General features: G+C 34.1%; 1 protein-coding gene across 4 annotated transcripts in view; it reads left to right on the top strand.

Annotated features, from left to right (window-relative positions):
* Window positions 1-23,453, top strand: part of Rasal2 (RAS protein activator like 2) — a 346,050-nt gene that overhangs the window by 136,196 nt on the left and 186,401 nt on the right. The window lies entirely within an intron of this gene.

Below are 23,453 nucleotides of genomic sequence, written 5' to 3'. Positions count from 1 at the left end.
AAATTCTTAATCCTACTTTTGTTCATTTTGTTTTGCTGTCATGTTGAGAACATAAAAATAAATAATTGAATGACTTAGCAAAGTTCCTAAGTACATATAGGGAGAACTTATTGGTAGCAAGTCAGTACCCTTTCTTTGCTGGGAACAGTGACTAAGAAGAAAGTGGTTTCAGGTACTAGGAAGTTCTGCTCTTGGGCAGTGTATAACTGCAGGGTATCTCAAAAGTTCCTGGTATCCCTGGAAACACAGTTGGTGATACCAGTTGGTGCTTGTATTTCAGTGGTGTCATACAATTTACAGATTCACACAATGACTCTCTTATTCGTGGACTATCAGAGGAGTTCAGATAGTTTTGAAAAGCACCTGAATACCAATAGTAATTGAGGCTAAGTTGTGTGTGCTTCTCTCAAGCTTTAATTTTAAGAAGGGACAACCTTATCATTCATTCCTTAATCTTTTGAATTTAGATTCACGATTTTTATCAAAATAAAAATATCATCCTCCAGATGTCTCCCTGTTTTATATTCTTGTGATTACATCTGACAACTATATACACATTTTTATACTAATTGAGATTTGTAGAGAAATAGATGAAGACAATTACTTACTCTTTTCAAGCCTGGCCATCCATTGTTCAGTATTAAGAGGCTTATAGAGCTGGGTGTTTTTGGACTGATTAGTTCGATTAAAACATCACCATTAAAAAAGATTCTTTTCTTTTTTTCCCCTCCTTTCTCTTTTCTTTTAAATCTGGAAGGGAATTGATAGGCTGACTTTAAATGGTTTACATTAAGCTGGCCTAAGTAAAATTATTTCACATCCACTTATATTTAATTGTTTCTCTAGCCAAAAGACAGTGATTTGTTGTTCTTCTTTTATAAAGTTCCCATCAAGAATTATGCCTAGATACTTGGCATAGTAATATTCTAGGATCTATTAGATAGCATCAGATGAAAACTTCCTTTTGTTAGACCACATGTACAGCTTTTTTAAAAAATATTTTTTAGTTATACATGGACATGATATCTTTAGTTTGTTTATTTATTTTTATGTAGTGCTGAGGATCAAACCCAGTGCCTCACATGTGAGAAACAAGTGCTCTGCCACTGAACCACAAACCCAGCCCACTTTTATTTTTTGTTTTTACAGAATATTTCTGAAGGTTTATATTGCATTCATCACATAATCCTGAAGATAATCAGTTTAAAACAGTTTTCCTCTTACATTTTATTACAGTATTTTTAGCATCTATTAGTTTTAAGTAGAAATAACAAACATTTCTTCAGGCATGCAAAGTAAAAAGAATAGCTGCTCATATTTATTGAAGGCATACAATATACCAGGCATTGTTCTTTTTTTAATATTTATTTTTTGATGGACACAACATCTTTATTTTATTTTTATGTGGTGCTGAGGATCGAACCCAGCGCCCGGCACATGCCAGGCGAGCGTACTAACACTTGAGCCACATCCCCAGCCCCCCAGGTATTGTTCTTAATGCTTGATAATTTTTTTAATCCTCACCATATCCCTGTGAGATTCCCTAGACTTACTGTTATAACTAATAATAGATTAAGCAACCATGGACTCAAAGTTAGCATTTGTATGTCACATACAATCTGTATTATGATAGAAAAATTATGTAAGTATAGAAGTGCTTCAATCTTCTTCTTTTTAAATGAGGTTGACATTGATTAGCCTAATTTAGAGCTTTCATTTAACCATTTTGTATTTTGGCAGGACCTAGCTCGCTCGCGCTCGCGCTCTCTCTCTCTCTCTCTCTCTCTCTCTCTCTCTCTCTCTCTCTCATATATATATATATATATTAAGGTGGATGATGTTTTAAGTCTTAAGTAATAAATATATGTAGGAATAAAGTCAGTACTACAAAAATTGAAATGAAAAAGAGCAGTTCCCTTATCCTTATCCTTACCTGTTGTTTAACTAGTCTCTACTTCATAGATGCGTAGACTTTCAACTCTTTTTAAAGTGTTTTTCTACTACTTACCTTTGTATTCTTAAATAACCTGTATTCATACATATGCAAATGCACACATGAAACTATATAGTTACACAATTTTAGACATTCTTTTACTACTTTTAGTAGTGTATTCTACTTTTAGTTATTAAAATTCTAAAGCTACATGCACAACCATGATGTTATTCTCTTTATAATTGAGAAAATAGTATCAGAAAAGTTGTATCACTTGGTAAAGAAAATAGCTGTTTCTTTACTTACCTCACTTCTGACACCAAATGCATGCTTTTCCCCACACCAACAACCAGTTCTCCATCTCTGGACACCAACTGAGCGCCATACAATTTCATCCAGTTCTGACACTAGCTTTCTGAAGTTAGCAGGAACCCTACAGACTAAGTGCTCTGTCCCACAAGACTACCTTCATTTCATTTGCCTAACACATGTCCTGGGCTCTGGTACTTAGGACCAACTTGACTAGAAATTGAAGATTCCCACAACGTCTTTCTCAGGTGTGATAATTTGCTATAGTTATCATAGAAGTTAGGTAAACAATATTACTAGTTTATTATAAAGGATATTGTAAAAGGGCTGGGGATGTGGCTCAAGTGGTAATGCACTTGCCTGGTATGTGCGGGGTGCTGAGTTCAATCCTCAGCACCACCTCAGCATAAAAAAGATGCTGTGTCCACCGAAAACTGAAAAATAAATATTAAAAAATTCTCTCTCTCTCTTCTCTCTCTCTCTCTTAAAAAAAAAAGATATTGTAAAGGATAAAAATGAACAGCCAGATGAGGTGTATAAGGCAAGGTCTAGAACATCCCCAAGTTCCAGAGCTTCTATCCCTGTTGGGTTTTAGGATACACCACCCTGCTGGCATATTGGTAAAAGTAGCTCTCTGAACCCTGTTGTTTAGTTTTTAATAGGCATGATTGATTAAACCATTGGCCATTGGTCAAAAGCTCCTTCTTCAGCCCCTTCCTCTTCCATGGAGGTGGGAGTTGGGTCTGAGATTTCCAATCGTGTAGTCACACAGTTGGTTCCACTGGCATGCAGTCCTCATCCTGCAGCTCTCTAGGGGTCCACCTAGAGTCACGTTACTAGCATAAACTCAAGTATGATTGAAAAAAATTCATGTTTTCTTGTAAGTCACGTTTGGGCTTATTCAAAATAGGACTATATAGTTGTTTTCCCTTCTTTTACAATGTCCAAATAGTAAATAATTGATAAATAAACTTTATTGTGTGCTTTTTATGTGTGAGGCACTTTTTAAAAATTTAATTTATTTTTAATTCTAATTTGTTATATATGACAGCAGAATGCATTACAATTAATATTACACATATAGACCACAATTTTTCATATCTCTGGTTGTCCACAAAGTATAGTCACATCATTTGTATCTTTATACATATACTTAGGGTAATGATGTCCATCTCATTCTGCCACCTTTTCTACCCCCTATGCCCCCTCCCTTCCCCTCTCACCCCTTTGCCCTATTTAGAGTTCATCTAATCCTCCCATACTCCACACCCTCAACCCCATATGAATCAACATCCTTATATCAGAGAAAACATTGAGCATTTGGTTTTTGGGATTGGCTAACTTCACTTAGCATTATATTCTCTAACTCCGTCATTTACCTGCAAATTTTATTCTCTTTTAATGCTGAATAATATTCAATTATGTATATATACCACATTTTTTAATCCATTCATCTCTGAAGGGCATCTAGGTTGACTCCACAGTTCAGCTATTGTGAATTGTGCTGCTATAAACATTGATGTGGCTGTGTCCCTGTAGCATGCTGTTTTTAAGTACTTTGGGTATAGACTGAGGAGTAGGGTCAAATGGTGGTTTCATTCCCAGTTTTCCAAGGAATCTCCATACTGCTTTTCATATTGTGTGTGAAGCACTTTGATGAGCACCTGACCCACATTATCTTACTCAAATCTCACAAAAATTTCTAAAGGAGTAGTATACTTTCTATTGTATAGAAGAGGAAATTGAGGTTCTTGATTGTGAAGTGGAGGAAGTTGAACAATACCACACAGCTTATAAATGTTATACCTGGGATATTTTTAAGTAAGATTTGTATTAGAATATAATATACAGAAAAGTGTACCTTGATGTATAATTCAAATGAATTTGCATCTGTGTAAGTCACACCCTGCTCAAGAAGCAGAAAATTGCTGGCATCCCAAAATCCCACTTTTAAGCCCTGTGCCAGACACTGCACCACCAAAGAGTAACTATACGTTGTCCTTTAATGCTGTAAATCAGTTTTATCCAAATTTGAGCTTTATATAAGCAAACTCATACATTTTTATGTCTTCTTTGTTCAGCATTTTATTTGTAAGAGTGATAAATATTGTTATGTATAGTTTATAGTTCTTTCATTCTTATTGGTATTTAGTATTCCATTTTTTGAACTACTAAAATTTATCTATTTATATTGGTTTTCATTTTGGATTATTTTCAGTTTTGTTTATTATGAATAATTCTCTGTGTGAATCCTTGTACATGTTTTTGGTGAATGTGTATCTACATTTTGTTGTTATAATTTAGGAGTGGAATTACTAGGTATATCTGTCTAGTTTTAATAAATACTGTCAAACAGTTTTCCAAAATGAGTGTGCCAGGTTACACTAGCTGTCTCCACATTCTCACCAATACTTAGCATCTTTTTCACTTAGCCATTTTTGTGGGTGTGTAGTAATATCTAACTATGGTTTTATTTTTTTTCCCCCAATGACTAATGAAGTTAAACTTCTTTTTTTTTTTTTTGTATGTTAAGTGTATATCTTTGGATAGTTTTTTTGTGTGTGTGTGTGAAATGAGTGTTTAAGTCTTTTGCACATTTTCCAATTGGGTTGCCTGCCCCCTTCTTTTCCTATTCATTCTTGCTTTCTTCCTCTATACTGTTTACACTACGTTTTGTTGTACAGTCTTTTTTTTCTACCTGAACCTGAGTAGTCTGTACATTTCCTTCCATGTCATAGTAGTTTCTCCCATTGATGTTCCCCCTTTCTGAGGCAAAAAATTTGATTTTTCTATCTTTTTTATTCTGGTATTTTATACACTTACCTTAATCCTAAATAATATTCATATATAGCTGCCTTTTATTCATCATCAATTTTAGACCTTTTTATTGGTTTTCTATTATGGTGGATGAGGATTTAGCTGTCACACAAGACCATCCTAACCCCTTTACTATTAATTTTGTTTTGTTTGGTTGTTTTGTTTTTGTTTTAATCAGTATTCAGTGCTTATATTTTTATGCTATATACTGGGCATGGTTGAATGTCATTATTATTTTCCTTTTCTTACTTTTTTGGGGTTCTTTTCTGCAGTCAATAATTGCCTTTCTTTTTTTATGTGTTCTGTTTTCTTCATATCTATTATTATTTTTATACCTTTCTGTATTCCTGTAGCACACTTGGACCCAAGGTCAGTAATATGAGGGAAATTATCAGATGAAGTATTATTTTTTTTTTTTTCTTGGAGACATTCTTCATGGATACCTCCTGGTCTGACATTTAGGCCTATTTTCCTGGGTAACTGACCTCTTAGAAGTTTCTTCTGCTGCCATTCTTGAAATTCTTTGTGCCTTCCTCTTAGGTCAGATTGACGGTTTCCTGGATCTTTCTTCCCTTTAAAAAAAAAATTCCTTGTTTAGTTCAGGCGTATCCTATAGTAGTGTCAAAGATGCCACAGAGATATAAGCCTTTAGAGCATTAATCTCTCTAGTTGCACTGCTCCATTCTGGGCTACTTTTGTCTGGTGGACAGTTATCAACCTTCTGTTTATCTTCATCAACATTTTGAGATATTCTTTGCTTCTCTTTTGTTTTTGAGTACCTGTTTTTAAATATTCTATACTTTTTGTTTTCTTGATTTGTTACCTGGTGTGGCCTGAATTTGTATCTGCACTAAAGTTATTTTATGTTGGACTCCTCTCTCCCAATGTGACTATATTTGGAAATAGTCCTATGAGGAGGTCCTAAAGGTAGAACCCTAATTACACATTGTTGGTGCCCTTATTTTTTTTTAAAAAAGCTAGAGACACCAGAGTTTTCTCTCTCCTCCCCATATGAGGATAGAATGGGAAGGCAGTCTGTACAAACCAGTAAGTGAGCACACATTAGGAACCAACTTGGTTGATACCTTTATCTTGGACTTGCCATCTCTGGAATTGTATGAAAATAAATGTGTCAAGTCACCCCAGGAATGATACTTTGTGGGAAGCCTAAACAGAAAAAGATACCCCCTTATTTTGATTTATTTTGAAGTAAATTATTCTAGAATAGCTTCCTGAGAACAGTATGTGGTAGGTAAAATTTTTGAGGCCTTGAATATCTGAAATATTTTTATCCTCACAGTTGATTGTTAGTTTGGCTAAGTGAATAAACCAGGTTGGAAATACTGTTCTTTCAGAACTTTGAACTCTTTCCATTGTCTTGTAGTTCCTTTGCTACTATTGGGAAGTTCAGATCCTTTCTTATTTCTGATGTTTTGAATGTAGGATTTTTTTCTTGGGATGTATTTTGTTAGGTGTCTGTTTTCATCAGATTTTTCTGGGCACTCAGTAGATTTCAATCTGAAAGCTCATATCCTTTAGTACTGAGAAGTTTCACTAATGTTTTTCTCATTCCTATTTTTCCTTTTCTAATATTTTTGTCTTAACCATTTTGGATTGGCTCTCAATTTTCTCATCTCAATTTTTTCTTTTCCTTCACTTTGTCTTTTTGTTCTGTTTTCTGAATTTTGCTATTAAATTTTGCTTTTTCCTTTCTGCTATTGTGTTTTAATATATAAAAGCTCAATTTAGTTGTATAAATATTGCTTTTTATTGAAAAAAAAATTGTTGTGTTGCATAGATCCCACTTCTCATATTTCCTTTAGGGCAATGATAATTGTTTGTTTCTTTCTTTATGATTTGTGTCTCCTTCAGATTGCCCTTTTTAAAATAAATACTTCATTTATTTTTAAAAATATTGTAGTTGGACACAATACCTTTATTTGTTTATTTTTATGTGGTGCTGAGGATCAAACCCAGTGACTCACATGTGCTCTACTGCTGAGCCACAACCCCAGCCTCCAGGTTGCCTTTTTCTTTATATTTGTTTGTTTACTTATTTAAATATGTATATTTCCATGCTAGGAGCTTTCCTCTGATCTCTAATACTCTTTGTTTGCATAAACTAAATTTGAGACTAGAAAGCTGACTCTGAGAACTAAGTGTGAAGTTGGGCTTGTCTGCCAACAGCTCTCCAGTGAGGTGATCATGATGGGCTATTGGAAAAACCTTTGTTATTTATTCCTTCATGTTGGGATAATCTGATATCCAAAAAGCTATTCTCCTGCCTGGATTGTGGAGGTCTGATTGCTAGTTCTGATAATCATTTGAGGGTTGAAGACAACTTTGGGGCGAAGCACTTCTTAATATTCATTTTATGTTTTAAGTATGTTTTTCTCATCTATGACAGTCACCTTTTATTCTCCCATTTATTTTACCCTTGACATTTTTCTATAAGATGAACTGGAGAGATGATTTTGGAACTGTAATTGTCTTTTTAAAAATTAGTTCTAATCAGTTATACATGACAGTAGAAAGCTCTGCGATTCATGTACATAAATGGAGCAGAATTTTTAACTTCTCTGGTTGTACATGAAGTAGTCACACCGTTTGTGCAATCATACATGTACCTAGGGTAATTCCACCATCTTTTCTACCCCCCTGCCCCTTCCCAACCCCCCTTGCCCCATCCAAAATTCCTCTGTTCATCCCATGCCCCCCATCCCATTATGGTTTGGTATCCACTTGTCAGATAAGATATTCAGCCAAACCTTTTTTGGGTTTGGCTTATTTCGCTTAGCATGATATTCTTCAACTTCATCCATTTACCTGCAAATTTTATTCTCTTTTAATGCTAAGTAATATTCCATTATGTGTGTATACCAGTTTCTTTATCCATTCATCTATTGAAGGGCATCTAGTTGGTTCCACAGTTTAGCAATCATGAATTGTGCTGCTATAAACATTCACATGGCTGCATCCCTGTAATATGCTGTTTTTAAGTCCTTTGGGTATATAGACCAAGGAGTGGGATAGCTGGATCAAATGGTGGTTCCATTCCAAGTTTTCTAAGGAATCTCCATACCGCTTTCCAGATTGGTTATACCAATTTGCAGTCCCACCAGCAATGCATGAGTTTGCCTTTTTCCCCACATATAATTGTCTTTTAAACCAGTTATCTGGTTCTCATTTTAGATCAACCCTTTTCTCCATTCAGAGGTATTTAGTGCTGGCTTATCTACAAACTTTTTTTTTTTTTTTAAAGATTCTGCAGTATAAGTTGGGTTAGTTCTTAGCTTTCCTTACCCATAGCCTAGGATTCAGTTTTCTCAGGCCTGCTAAGCCAGTTACTGCTTGAAAATATTCTTCCTAAATTCTAAGCATTTATTTATTTTTATTTTTTTCTGTTCTTGAATCCTTGTTGGTTATTATTATTATTGGTTATTTTTTTCTGTCTCTCCATATACAAATTCATTTTTAGTTTTAATGGGGCTTTGAGAGGCAGTGAATTTATTTATTTTCAACATGCCATTTTAACCTGGTAGCTGCTATGTATTTGTTAAAATGAATTTTTTATAGAGTATTTGTAGAAGTCTTGCAATAATTCTAGTTCCTCTGTAAGCCAGAGTTAGGGATCTTAGACCTAATCTGACAGAAACAGCATTTAGCTTGATTTTTTTTTTCTGATTGGACATGAACCAAATTAATTTTATCAGCTTCTCCCTCAAACCTGTTGTTCTAGAATTTCTAACTTTAGTAATGGAAACTCAAATTCACTTGTTGACAAAAATACATATCAGTGGTGGTGTCTCTCTTCTGTTTAAAACCCTTCAGAGGCTTTCCCTTGTTGATAGGATAAATATCAACATCCTTAAACTGGGTTATGGATTTATGTATGATCTTGCCTCAGCCTGTTTCACCAGTCTCTTATCTCTGCAGTTAGTTTCTTATGCCATGTGCTTCATAGGACTACTTTTTTTCCTCGGGGGTTTTTGGTTCCTTGTTTCATTTGCATGAAATGCCTAATATTTGTACTCCCTTCTACTACCTTCTGTTTTCCCAGCTGTAATATTGCCCCAGGTTAAGTCCATTGCTCTTATTAAATCTCTCAGGTGTCCTGTACTACTACTTCTTCTTTTTTTTTTCCTGTACTACTTCTTGATAGTGTTTTTTTTAATCAAAACTGTTCTAATTTAATTATATACTGATTGTATACTATTTGACTTTAAGTTCTTTAAGTCCAGTGAATAGGTTTGTTTGTTGTCATATCACCAGATTTAAGTGTTTTGTGCAGAGTAAATAAATACAGAATTAAAAGTAAGCAAATAAACATCAACAACAAAAAGAAAATCAAGAAGAGGCTCTGTTGATATGCTAGGAAAAAATCTAGATTTTACAGAAGAATAACTAAATTCTAAGATAACTGTGCTAAGTGTTTTATAATTTCAAACCTCATTTTATTAATCTGATTTGAGGAAGTATTATTTATTGATCTCAAAGGTAGCTTTCAAATCTACATTGTATCCTAAAGAAAGTCCCTTTTGCCCTCCTTTTCGTTTCTTTTCCTGAAGACCTTTGTATTTTCTTCTACCTGATCCTCACTGGGGCTGTGGCTCAGAGGTAGAATGTGTGCCTAGCATGTGTGAGGCACTGGGTTCGATCCCCAGCACCACATAAAAATAAATAAAGATATTGTGTCCATCTACAACTAAAAAAATAAGTAAATAAATATGGATGAGCATTTCAAATCACCATTTCTTTTTTATCTTCACTCTTCTCTCTTTATTCTCTGTAATGTAAATTTATCCCTTGACATCTGAACTCATTATCCAAATATTTTCAATAATGGCTTAGACATTTTTAACCTAAAATTGACTGTACAATTAATTTTTACTAACACCCCTGTGTGTATTTGAGCAAAAATTTAAGTTGCTGAAAATCTGGGTAAGAAAATATGTATAAGTAGGTGTATTGTCATGTATCAGCTGTTTTTTTCCCAAAAGGGATAGTTTTGTGATATTGTTAAAGGTTTTGTGCAATCTTAATATCTTCTAAGATAATGGAAAAGCATATGGAAAGTAGGTAAACCTTGGAGAATTATGGAAGCTCTGACTTAGAAGAAAAGATAGAAATGATAAAGATGAATGAATGATAGACAAAAAATGAAAAGAGAGAAAACATAATCTCGGCCATCCTCATGCATTATGTCTATGAATTTTATCCATTTGTGAGAGAAAAATGAAGACAACTATGATAGTGGTGCTACTTTGAAAAAGCCTTGTATTTAACTTTATTCTCATTGTCCTTTGCATTCATTGTATATCTTTAATAAATTATTGTCTTTGTTTACTTACTGTAATGTTTGTAGTATAGAGGGAGTATAACTTGTATAGGATATACTATATATTGTATATAAATGTACTAAGAAGTTCATTAAATATTAAATGACTTTGTAGTAGCATTTTTTTTTATTGTTGGTCGTTCAAAACATTACATAGTTCCTCATACATCATATTTCACAGTTTGATTCAAATGAGTTATGAACTCCCAATTTTATCCCGTATACAGATTGCTGCATCACATCAGTTACCCTTCCATTGATTGACATATTGCCTTTCTAGTGTCTGATGTATTCTGCTGTCTATATTATTCTCTACTATCCCCCCTCCCCTCCCCTCCCCTCCCCTTTTCTCTCTCTACCCCTTCTACTGTAAATCACTTCTTCCATTTGAATTATCTTGTCTTACCCCTCCTTTCCTCTTATATGTCATTTTGTATAACCCTGAGGATCGCCTTCCATTTCCATGCGATTCCCCTTCTCGTTTCCTTTCCCTCCCACCTCTCAACCCTGTTAATGAAAATCTTCGTCTCAAGCTCTTCGTCCCTACCCTGTCCTTGTTTCCTCCCCTTATATCAGAGGAGTCATTTGGTATTTGTTTTTTAAAGATTGACTAGCTTCACTTAGCATAATCTGCTCTAATGCCATCCATTTCCCTCCAAATTCTATGATTTTGTCATTTTTAAATGCAGAGTAATACTCCATTGTGTATAAATGCCACATTTTTTTAATCCATTCATCTATTGAAGGGCATCTAGGCTGATTCCATAATCTTGCTATCGTGAATTGTGCTGCTATGAACATCGATGTAGCAGTGTCCCTGTAGCATGCTCTTATTAGGTCTTTAGGGAATAGACCGAGAAGGGGAATAGCTGGGTCAAATGGTGGTTCCATTCCCAGCTTTCCAAGAAATCTCCATACTGCTTTCCAAATTGGCTGCACCAATTTGCAGTCCCACCAGCAATGAACAAGAGTGCCCTTTTCCCCACATCCTCTCCAGCACTTATTGTTGTTTGACTTCCTAATGGCTGCCAATCTTACTGGAGTGAGATGGTATCTTAGGGTAGTTTTGATTTGCATTTCTCTGACTGCTAGCGATGGTGAGCATTTTTTCATGTACTTATTGATTGATTGTATGTCCTCTTCTGAGAAGTGTCTGTTCAGGTCCTTTGCCCATTTATTGATTGGGTTACTTGTTGTCTTATTGTCTAATTTTTTGAGTTCTTTATATATTCTGGTTATTAGGGCTCTATCTGAAGTGTGTGGAGTAAAGATTTGTTCCCAGGATGTAGGCTCCCTGTTTATCTCTCTTATTGTTTCTTTTGCTGAGAAAAAACTTTTTAGTTTGAGTAAGTCCCATTTGTTGATTCTAGGTGTTAACTCTTGCGCTATGGGTGTCCTATTGAGGAATTTGGAGCCTGCTCCCACAGTATGTAGATCATAACCAACTTTTTCTTCTATCAGATGCCGTGTCTCTGATTTAATATCAAGCTCCTTGATCCATTTTGAGTTAACTTTTGTGCAAGGCGAGAGATAGGGATTCAGATTCATTTTGATGCAAATGGATTTCCAGTTTTCCCAGCACCATTTGTTGAAGATGCTATCCTTCCTCCATTGCATGCTTTTAGCCCCTTTATCAAATATAAGATAGTTGTAGTTTTGTGGATTGGTTACTGTGTCCTCTATTCTATACCATTGGTCCACCCGCCTGTTTTGGTACCAGTACCATGCTGTTTTCGTTACTATTGCTCTGTAGTATAGTTTGAAGTCTGGTATCGCTATACCGCCTGATTCACACTTCCTGCTTAGTATTGTTTTTGCTATTCTGGGTCTCTTATTATTCCATATGAATTTCATGATTCTTTTATCTATTTCTACAAGAAATGCAGCTGGGATTTTGATTGGCATTGCATTGAACTTATAGAGAACTTTTGGTAATATCGCCATTTTGATGATGTTGGATCTGCCTATCCATGAGCAGGGTATATTTTTCCATCTTCTAAGGTCTTCTTCTATGTCTTTCTTTAGGGTTTTGTAATTTTCATTGTATAAATCTTTCACCTCTTTTGTTAGGTTGATTCCCAAGTATTTTATTTTTTGGGGGGATATTGTGAATGGAGTAGTTGTCCTCATTTCCGTTTCAGAGGATTTGTCGCTGATATACAGGAATGCCTTTGATTTATGCGTGTTGATTTTATATCCTGCCACTTTGCTGAATTCATTTATTAGCTCTAATAGCTTCTCTGTAGACCCTTTTGGGTCTGCTAGGTATAGAATCATATCATCTGCAAATAGTGATAATTTAAGTTCTTCTTTTCCTATTTTTATGCCTTTAATTTCTTTCGTCTGCCTAATTGCTCTTGCCAGTGTTTCGAGGACTATGTTGAACAGAAGTGGTGAGAGAGGGCATCCCTGTCTTGTACCAGATCTTAGAGGGAATGCCTTCAATTTTTCTCCATTCAGAATGATGCTGGCCTGTGGCTTATCATATATTGCTTTTACAATGTTGAGGTATGATCCTGTTATCCCTAATTTTTCTAGAGTTTTGAACATAAAGGGATGCTGTACTTTGTCGAATGCTTTTTCTGCGTCTATCGAGACTATCATATGGTTCTTATTTTTTAGTCTATTGATGTGGTGGATAACATTTATTGATTTCCGTATATTGAACCAGCCTTGCATCCCATGGATGAATCCTACTTGATCATGGTGTATAATTTTTTTGATATGTATTTGAATCCGGTTCGCCAGAATTTTATTGAGAATTTTTGCGTCAAGGTTCATTAGAGATATTGGTCTGTAGTTTTCTTTCTTTGAAGTGTCTTTGTCTGGTTTCGGAATCAGGGTGATGTTGGCCTCGTAGAATGAATTTGGAAGTTCTCCCTCTTTTTCTATTTCCTGAAATAGCTTGAAAAGTATTGGTGTTAGTTCCTCTTTAAAGGTTTTGTAAAACTCTGCTGTATACCCATCCGGTCCTGGGCTTTTCTTAGTTGGTAGTCTTTTGATGGTTTCTTCTATTTCTTCTATTGTTATTGGTCTGTTTAGGTTGTCTATATCCTCCTGGTTCAATCTGGGCAGATCGTAAGACTTAAGGAATTTATCTATGCCTTCACTATCTTCTATTTTATTGGAGTATAAGGCTTCAAAATAGTCTCTGATTATCTTCTGTATTTCTGAAGTGTCTGTTGTGATATTGCCTTTTTCATCCCGTATGCTAGTAATCTGGGTTCTCTCTCTTCTTCTCTTCGTTAGCATGGCTAAGGGTCTGTCAATTTTATTTATTTTTCAAAGAACCAGCTTTTAGTTTTGTCAATTTTTTCAATTGTTTCTTTTGTTTCAATTTCATTAATTTCAGCTCTGATTTTGATTATTTCTTGCCTTCTACTTCTTTTGCTGTTGTTTTGCTCCTCTTTTTCTAGGATTTTGAGATGAAGTATGAGATCATTTATTTGTTGGTTTTTTCTTTTTTTGAGGAATGAACTCCAAGCAATGAATTTTCCTCTTAGGACTGCTTTCAATGTGTCCCATAGATTCCGATATGTTGTGTCCGTGTTTTCATTTAACTCTAGGAATTTTTTAATTTCCTCCTTGATGTCTTCAATAACCCATATGTCACTCAGCAACCTGTTGTTCATTCTCCAAGTGATGCTTGATTTTTCCTTTCTTCTTTTATCATTGATTTTCAGTTTCATTCCATTATGATCAGATAAGATGCTGTAGTAGCATTTTAAATATACTTTTTGATGGATTACATAGAGGTTAAAGAATATTTAATAGTATTTTGGGAAATTACTTGGGAGATTGATTTTTTAAAAAAAATTTGCACTTCTGGGCATTGACCCTAAGCCTCCTGTATGCTAGGCAAGTGCTCTACCACTGAACTACATCCTCAACCCTTACTTGGGAGTTTTATATAGACTTGAACTAAATTTCCTTTTTCCATTTTAAATCATAGACTAAGGACTGGAGGTATGTAGTTCAGTGGTAGAGGAAAGCATGTGTGAGGCCTGACTTGTATTCCCAATGCCACCAAAATAAATTTTAAAATAATAGAATTCAGCCTTTTGTTATGTGAGAATTTGCTATCCAGCATGTTTTTAGGAATGGATTAGATCTGTATAAGAAGAATGTCTGTTCTATTCATGTTGGTTGTATTGCAGAGAAAAAACTAAATCTTTCTTTTGCTACTTTATTGTATCCATTTTAGGTGTTTGTTCCCTTCTACTCACTTGAGGTCTTTTTGATAAAAGCATGGATTTTCATTTTTAATGTGAAATTAGGTTATATTAGGGCAGAGCTCATGAATTGAGCTATTTATTTACCAGTGAGTGACTATTGGAATTCTTTAGAGGAGCCTGGGTATCTCCTGGATGGTTTTTACTGTACTTGTGTTAATTTGTGATTCAAACAGATCACAACTGAGAGAAGAAGAATGTTTAGCTATGAATTCTATTCCAGTTGTCACTGCAGATCAAGGTAGATCTATTAAAGATTTTTAATGCTACCAGACTCTTGACAATTTTTATTTTTAATGCAGTTTGCTTTCTTTTGCTCTCTTAAGTCGAGACATAATATCACAGTATTGACTGTGTAGCCAGTCTTTAAATGCTTGGAAACTGATCTCTCAACACTGGTAAACTACTTACTGTTTTTCCCTCTCTTCATTAAGAATTACATTCCTTTAAAAACTCTTTCTCCACAGCAGCGGCTCTTAAAGGAAAGTGATGAGATTTAATACTGAGTGAAGCAAGTGTGGGGGTGTATTAATATAGGAAAAAGTACTAAATATAAGAAACGAAATGTGCACTAAATGGTGTTTGAAATTCTCAGTATAGTTCATTTTTCTACCTATAACAGAAATGTGAGACATGAAAAGGATCTTGAATTTTGATTATTTAATAATAGAACACCATGGTCATGTTTTAAGGGCCAAATAGTATTTTCTTAAATTAGAATAATATCTCACTTTAAGAAAAACTTTCATATGGACTTTTATTTCCTTCTAAGCATTAGTATACAAATGAATTGTTTTACTTTGAACATCTTATATTTTTCTGTATAAGAGGTTTAGTATGATCTATGGATATATCTGTTGGGGTTGAAGAGTAATCTTATAATAGAACTGCTGTCATCTTGACATCTGCATCCTTCTACTACACTTATCCAGGCCATATAGTTAGTTGCTTAGGCAGTGCTTGGTCCTTTCTGAGAATTATGGAATTTATTCTTTCTAATTCATGTCTAAGAAATGGGAGAAAATGTGATCTGCTCTGCCTTCCTTTTCATGGCATATGTGTTTGGGGTACTGCCAACTGAAGCATGATATGGAGGGGGGAGGGAAACAAGGTAGAATCATTGTAGGAATTATACCCCTTAGCCATCTTAAGATATGTAGGTGATGGCAGCAAACTAAACGGAGCTCTTCTCAAAAGAGAAATGTTATCTTTGCCAAACTTGTGATTGTCTACTCTAAGTTATATCTTCAAGGAATATATTACTCTGTTGTCAGATAACTCATTCTGTTCTGTGAGAGAGTAGAATTAGAAGTGCAATGGTGAATTGTGCTGTTGGGACTTGAGGGAAGCTGCAGAGGAACTCTTGACAGATGTTAGACTACAGAAAACTACTGAACAGAGAGATGGTGAGCATAGGGGATTTATCGACTAGGCACTATTAATCAAGTAGCATGGAAATTAAATCTCTGTAGTTAAGGAGAAGACTGAAATGGTTCACTGAAGTTAAAAGACGATATAAATTCATTTTAACAAACAGTTAAAGTCTCATAGTGAATTTGTAATGCAAGGATTAAAAAGCCAAACAAAACCTAGTGATTTTATATAAACACACTGAATCCTTAATTGGTATCCTTATTATTGATCAAGGTGCATGTGGTTAAATTTAAATTTACTGGGACCATTGATTTGCACGAGGTACACTGGCTGTCAGGACAAAGCAAAGTTCATAGACAATGGGTGTTGGATAGTTATCAGTCTAAGAAAATTTTTGTTATTCTGGTAATAGGGTTTTTTTCCCCCTGACATTGATACATATGGATGGTATAAAGAAATTTAGAAATAAAATAAGTAACATTGAACCATTTTAATGACCTGTATAGGTTTGCCATTCCTTTTTGTGCTTTAAGAATGATATTAAGTTGATGGCAGCTCCATTAGATCTTAAGTAGACAGAATCAATACATTTATAAACTAGTTTGGTTATATATCTCCTATACTGTGGTCTGTTCCTCAGCAGCATATTACAGTCATTGTCATTGTTGAGAATTCTCTCCATAGGACTTTTAACATTATTTCTTCTACTATAGCAAAAATTGCCTATAGAAGATATCCAGATATATGCCATATTTTTAAAGCTGTATGGCAAGGACAAGGATTTTATTGTTTATGAGAAAAATAACTTCCATTAAAAATATATCTTGTAAATTGTCCTATGAATTATATTAATCATGAATGTCTATTAAAACTGTTTTGAACATTATTTTAGTTACAAGAAAAGTATGTATTTAAAGAAATTACTGTTTTAGCAATTTAAAATATGTAGGTAATAATGTTTTAGTTATTTACATGTTTTTGCTTGTATAATGTGGTCATTCTAATTCTGAGTCTTTACAAGTCTTATACTTTGAGTTCTGACCAAACAAATCTGGTCATTGAAATTTTAGAGTTCAGAAGAATTTGCCATTTCTAAAGCCAGGTTAACTCTGGTGTAGGAATAAAAACAAATGTATGAAAGGATAGATCTGTCTTTCCACAGCAGTTCAAATTTCCACAGTTTATGCAAATTAATTTTTGAGAATGTGTTTCTCTTTGATGTATTAAAGTCTCCCCTAAATAGATAGATTTCCCAAAATTTTGTTTGTGTGTATGTTTGTGTTTTAAGGATAGCATTAAGAATTGGAAGGCTATCAAGACTGAATGAAATGTTATGGTTTGTATTAACTGGAGGATTCACTCTAAGAATTCTGTAAACCTTGCTCTGAAAAGTTATAAATAGGCTCAGGATTTTACCAGTTGCATTTTATTTATCAGAATTAAAAAAAACAAACATGCAGCACTGGGTGCAGTGGCACACATCTATAATCCCAGTGACTTGGGAGGCTGAGGCAGGAGGAGCACAAATTTGAGGCCAGCCTTAACAATTTAGTGAGACCCTGTCTCAAAAAATAAAAAGGGCTGGGTATGTAACTCAGTGATAAAATGTGCTGGGTTCAATCCCCATACCAAAAAAAAAAAAAAAAAAAAGTGGCCTAGTAAATAGTGTGATTCAAAAATTCAGATTAACTTCTAAGGAGCTGTAAGATTTTTTTAATTGATTTTATTTTTTTAAATACACGACAGTGGAATGCATTACAATTCTTATTGCACATACAGAGCATAATTTTTCATATCTTTGTATATAAAGTATGTTCACGCCAATTCATGTCTTTATACATGTACTTTTTTTCATTACAATTCTTATTACATATACATACCACAATTTTTCATATCTCTTTTTGTATATAAGGTATGTTGACATCCAATTCGTGTCTTCATGCATGTACTTTGGATAATGATGTCCCTCACAGTCCACCATCCTTGCTAATCCCCTGCCCCCTTCCTTTCCCTCCCACCCCTCTTCTCTGTTTAGAATTTATATAATCCTTCCATGCTCCCCCTCCCTACCCCACTATGAGTCAGCCTCCTTATATCAGAGAAAACATTAGGCATTTTGATTTTTGGGGATTGGCTAACTTCACTTAGCATTATCTTCTCCAACGCCATCCATTTACCTGCAAATGTCATGCTTTCATACTCTTTTATTGCTGAGTAAAATTCCATTGTGTATATACGCCACATTTTTAATCCATTCATCCACCGAAGGGCATCTAGGTTGGCTCCACAGTTTAGCTATTGTGAATTGTGCTGCTATAAATATTGATGTGGCTGTGTCCCTGTAGTATGCTGTTTTTAAGTCCTTTGGGTATAGATCGAGGAGAGGGATAGCTGGATCAAATGGTGGTTCCATTCCCAGATTTCCAAGGAATCTCCATACTGCTTTCCATATTGGCTGCACCAATTTGAAGTCCCACCAGCAGTGTATGAGTGTGCCTTTTTCCCCACATCCTCACCAACACTTATTGTTGTTTGTCTTCATAATAGCTGCCATTGTGACTGGAGTGCGATGATATCTTAGAGTAGTTTTGATTTGCATTTCTAACTGGTAGAGATGATGAGCATTTTTTCATATATTTGTTGACTGATTGTATATCATCTTCTGAGAAGTGTCTGTTCAGGTCCTTGACTATAAGATTCTGAAAAGTAAAAAAGGTTTCCCAAGCATTTTTTTTTCTTTTGACAGTCTCCATATTTGGGCCATATATGTGTTCCTTTCCCGCTTACCCCTATTTCTGCTTTTAGTCAGATCTCCTTATTTACTTTCCTATTGTAAATCTTTTGATACTTTCCTAATTCTGAAAGAGACAGTTTGCTTCTGAAAAAAGTTATTTTTATACATGTGTAGTGGAATGTTCAGTTCTGTCATGTAATTTGCTTCATCAACATCTTGTGTCAGACCATGGTGCTGCTTTCAGCTCCCATCACAAGGAAGGGTTAACGTAAGAGAGATCTGTTGTTATTGTTTCCTTACCAATTAGTTATTCAGTTTATATTGATTTGAAGGGTCCTAGCATTTGATTTTATTCATATACTAAATAACCTAGAATTTTGAATGCTGTTTTGAAAATTAGTTGGAAATAATGGATTTCACTGTGTATATATGCCACATTTTTAATCCATTCATCCTCTGAAAGGCATCTAGGTTGGCTCCACAGTTCAGCTCATCCTTTAAATGAGTTTTCTTCCTTTTTTTTTTGAAAACTATCTGTTGTGGACTTTCTTGCTAATACTAAAGTAGAATTATGGTTACACAACCTACTTAATGAGCATCCATCAATTTGTATTTATAGTACTTGCGCTTTTATTCTCTGATCTCTTTTTGCTATTTCTTTACCTCAACTAGAGTTACTAGTCTACTTGTTGATTGGTATTTCAAAATCTGGCTCACATGGTCCCTTCTTTATTATTTTTACTGTGACCAATTTAGTGCAAATTCTAATAATCCCTTAATCACATTAATCTTCCATTTATTAAGACCTCTGATCTTCTCCCCACTTACTTCATCTTATAAAATATGACTGAATTTTTCTCCCTCCCTTCCTTCCTCCCTCCTTCTCTCCATCTATTTTTCCCTTCCTCTCTCTCTTCCTCTCTCTGTACCTTCCTTCCAGTACTAGGGACAGAACCCAGGACCTCACAGGCAAATTACTTTACCATTGAATTACAACTTCAACCATTTTTTAAAACATTTTTATTTGTTCTTTTTAGTTATTCATGACAGTAGAATGTATTTTGACATATTGTACATACATGGAGTATAACTTCCCATTTTTGTGATTGTACATGATGTGGAGTTACACTGGTCATGTATTCATATAAGAAAATACAAAAGTTGTATCTGATTCATTCGACTGTCTTTCCTATTCTCATCCCCCATCCCTTCCCTTCATTCCCCTTTGAATCTAGTGAACTTCTATTCTCCAACCCCCTCATTGTGTCCTCAACCCTTTTTAAATTTTTTTATTTTGAGACAAAGTCTTGCTATGTTGTCCAGATTGACTTTGAAGTTGGGTCCTCTTGCCTCAGCCTCTGAAGTAGCTGGGATTTACAGGCATGTGCCACCACTCCTAGTATATGGCCAGATTTTCTTAGAATCCTCCATTAAGGTCTTATTGTCTAAGCAATGGTTTTTAATGTATGATCTATGAAGCCCTGGAACCCCAGGATCCCCTGTTCTATAAGGTTTAAGCTATTATATAATATGTGTGTGTGTGTGTGTGTGTGTGTGTGTGTGTGTGTGTGTGGTGTCAATGGATCTTTATTTTATTTATTTATATACAGTGCTGAGAATTGAACCCAGTGCCTTGCACATGCTAGGCAGGTGCTGTACCACTGAACTACCACCCCAACCCCTAAGCTATTTTTATAATAAAACTGAAAGACAGATTATGGTCATTCTGTGTTTGCTATGTGGCAGACATTTTCTGGAAAAAAAAGAGGCATACCTGCCACTTCTGGGGAAACAACCAGCAGTATTTATTGCTAAAGATAAAATTTATGACTAAAATGAAAATTAGAATTTTGGAGAACTCATATCCGCCACCTTGAGTTTGACAGCTTCTCAGTATTTAAAGACATTTCTGATGAATTAAGATTTGGGGGAAGATTTAGGCATGTGATATATATTTTTTTTTGATAGTACATAATGAAAAGTTGCAACATTTGGAAGATCTGCAAATCTGAGTTAACTAATATTTTCTAAGTGATCAGTGTATGATGGTTAAAATCTCATACATACGGGATAAAAGAGCCAGTCAAAGGATGGGGTAGACAACTGATTTTGAATAAAATAATATGCAAAGTCCATTAACGTGGTTTCAGATTCCACATTGCACTGACCTTTAAAGGCAGATGCTTATTGAGTTTTGTTACTATATTAAAGAATATCAATAATTATGTGAAAATACTATTAAAATACTTTTATCTTTTCCAACTATTTGAGACAGAGTCTTGCACAGTCTTATTATACATCAACCGCATAAAACTAAAACAATCAATTAATAATAGAAAACAGAAATAATCAAACTGTCTTTAAAGATATATGCAAAGATGTAAAGAATCACTTTTTTTGGAAAATTGTTAACATTTCATTAAAATGTACCTTTATGTTAATATGTAGTAGGTTTGTTATTTTTAAATGAATACATATTTCTAAGATTCATTTTAATTTCAAATATGTTAAATATTGATATGACCCACATAAACAAACCCCCTTTGAAGTTCTCAATAATTTTCAAGAATTTCAAGAAATCTTGAGATAAAAAAAAAAACCAAACAAACCAACCTTGAACTGTTCATCTACAGAAAAATATCTAGTTTAAAGGAGTGCCTTCTAAAGGATCTGTTGAGTTACTTCTGATTTTTAAAATGTTTCTAAGGTTATTTAATTTTTGTAATGAGGTCAGCATGTAATGTCCTTAGTATTCTCATAGGGAAGGGATTGAACAAATCTAAATTTGTTTCTAATTTAGCTATTAAGATACTTCTTTTTATTTCTGTTATCTTTTCTCTTGTGAATTTTAGATACTAAAAATAATTGGAAACCAGAAATTAGAAGTAAGTCACTAGAGCATAAAGATTGGAAGCATTGATAAGGTGAAATAGGGCAAAAATCTGAGGTTGTCCTGTTCATATAATCCCAGCATGTAGGCCTTGCTTATGTGCTATTAGACCTTAATTAGCTAAGGAAATGAGGACATGATAAAATGAGTAAATTAAATCTGTAGATTACTTTAAAGTCTTATATTATTAAAGTGCTTCTTATATCTAATCCAAAAGTGCTAAATAGAACAAAAATAATAGCTTATTTTGTCTTTTTTCTTCCATGTATTCTTATCAAATGATTGAAAAGTGGGAATTATATAGAGGTAGAAAAAAACAGATGAAATCATGCCACTTACTGGATGATTAATCAATCTCTCCATTTAGAGAAAAAAATTTAAAAATATAGAGGCATTGGTCCTTATTTAGTTGCTTCCTATTTTGTACTACGTTTGGCACTGGAGACAAAATTGTTCAGGGTCCAAGAATGTTTTATGATATGTTGTCTTATTTTCGCAGTATCCTGAGTAAATTACAACAAAATTCAAATTGGACAAAGGGAGAACATTATAGAGAGGCTTTAATAGAGTTATTCAAGATCATACAAAGAAAGGAATTTAGGTTTCCTAAAATTCAGTGTTGATGCAGATTTATATTTTGTCAGGAAAGTTGGTTTATGCTACAAATACAATATCTTGTACTCTAATTTTTATAGACAGAGTATCCATGGCTAACTTACACAATAAAGTTAGTCACTTGAATAAAAACTAGTCTGGGCTACAAAACCAGTATATTTCCACATTAAATGGGTTCATCTCTCTCTCTGTTAAAGTTGTCTTAGTTTTTGACTCCAGAAATAAGCACATTGTGATTAAAAATTTAACCTATTTTCTTTTTGTTTAAATCATGTGAAGATAATCAGTATTGACAGGACTAAAAAGTTCCTAAGAATTAGTAACATGTTTAGCAAAAGTCTAGTAACATTATTGTTCTTTGGACCTTGAATTATCTTTGGGGAAGTTGATAAATTCCCCCAAACATGCAAGTTAGATAGACTGAGAGAGGATGGGAAGTTACACAAGAAGGAACAGGGAAGATAATATTGGATACAAAATGATGTGGGAAGAGATATATCCACCAAATTGCTCTGATTACTGACTTGTTGTTTACTTCCTAAAGAAATCTGGGTACAATTATGCCAGTTTATATTATACTATAAGGCAACTAGGAAATCTTTTGGATTTATTGAAGCCAATACCAGTAATACCTATCATCATGTGACAAGACAGAAAGTCTGTAGAAAGCAATGAATTAAAAACATTCTTGTAATAGACATAATATACTTATTTATGATTCACAACTCTCCTGCCCTCATGGGTATTTGTTTTCCAATCTCTTTGGTTTGTTCTTCTCTAGTATAATAACTAAATAGTAATAATTAGAACATTTAAAATAATCACTGTAGTAAATTCCTGAGAGGAATTAGTCTTTTGTGGCTAAAGTAATTTTAAGGTATTTTGAACTGTCAAATGCTTTATTTAATAGATCTAATGTGTATTTAAGATTAAGATATATTCCAGATTCTACAACAGCCCTCATAATGAGTAAACAGTTAATATTAAAAAAATAAAGTAGCAAAGGTAATAATAACCAGTTGACATTTAAAAGGAATTAAGGCATTTGTAAATTGTGGAGACATTTTGCTTTAATATTAGGTAACTTTATCTCTAAGAAACATGATAGTAAAACATTCAGATCTCTCCTTGAGGGCATTATTTTCTGTGTTTTAAAGATCTTACTGGCCTCTAGTGGTAATATACTATTATTTAAACATTTTCAATTCTTA

The sequence above is a fragment of the Urocitellus parryii genome, chromosome 9 (genome assembly GCF_045843805.1).
Source record: "Urocitellus parryii isolate mUroPar1 chromosome 9, mUroPar1.hap1, whole genome shotgun sequence".
Taxonomy (NCBI): domain Eukaryota; kingdom Metazoa; phylum Chordata; class Mammalia; order Rodentia; family Sciuridae; genus Urocitellus; species Urocitellus parryii.
The sequence above is the reverse complement of the archived record's forward strand: the minus strand, read 5'-3'. Positions and strand labels throughout refer to the sequence as shown.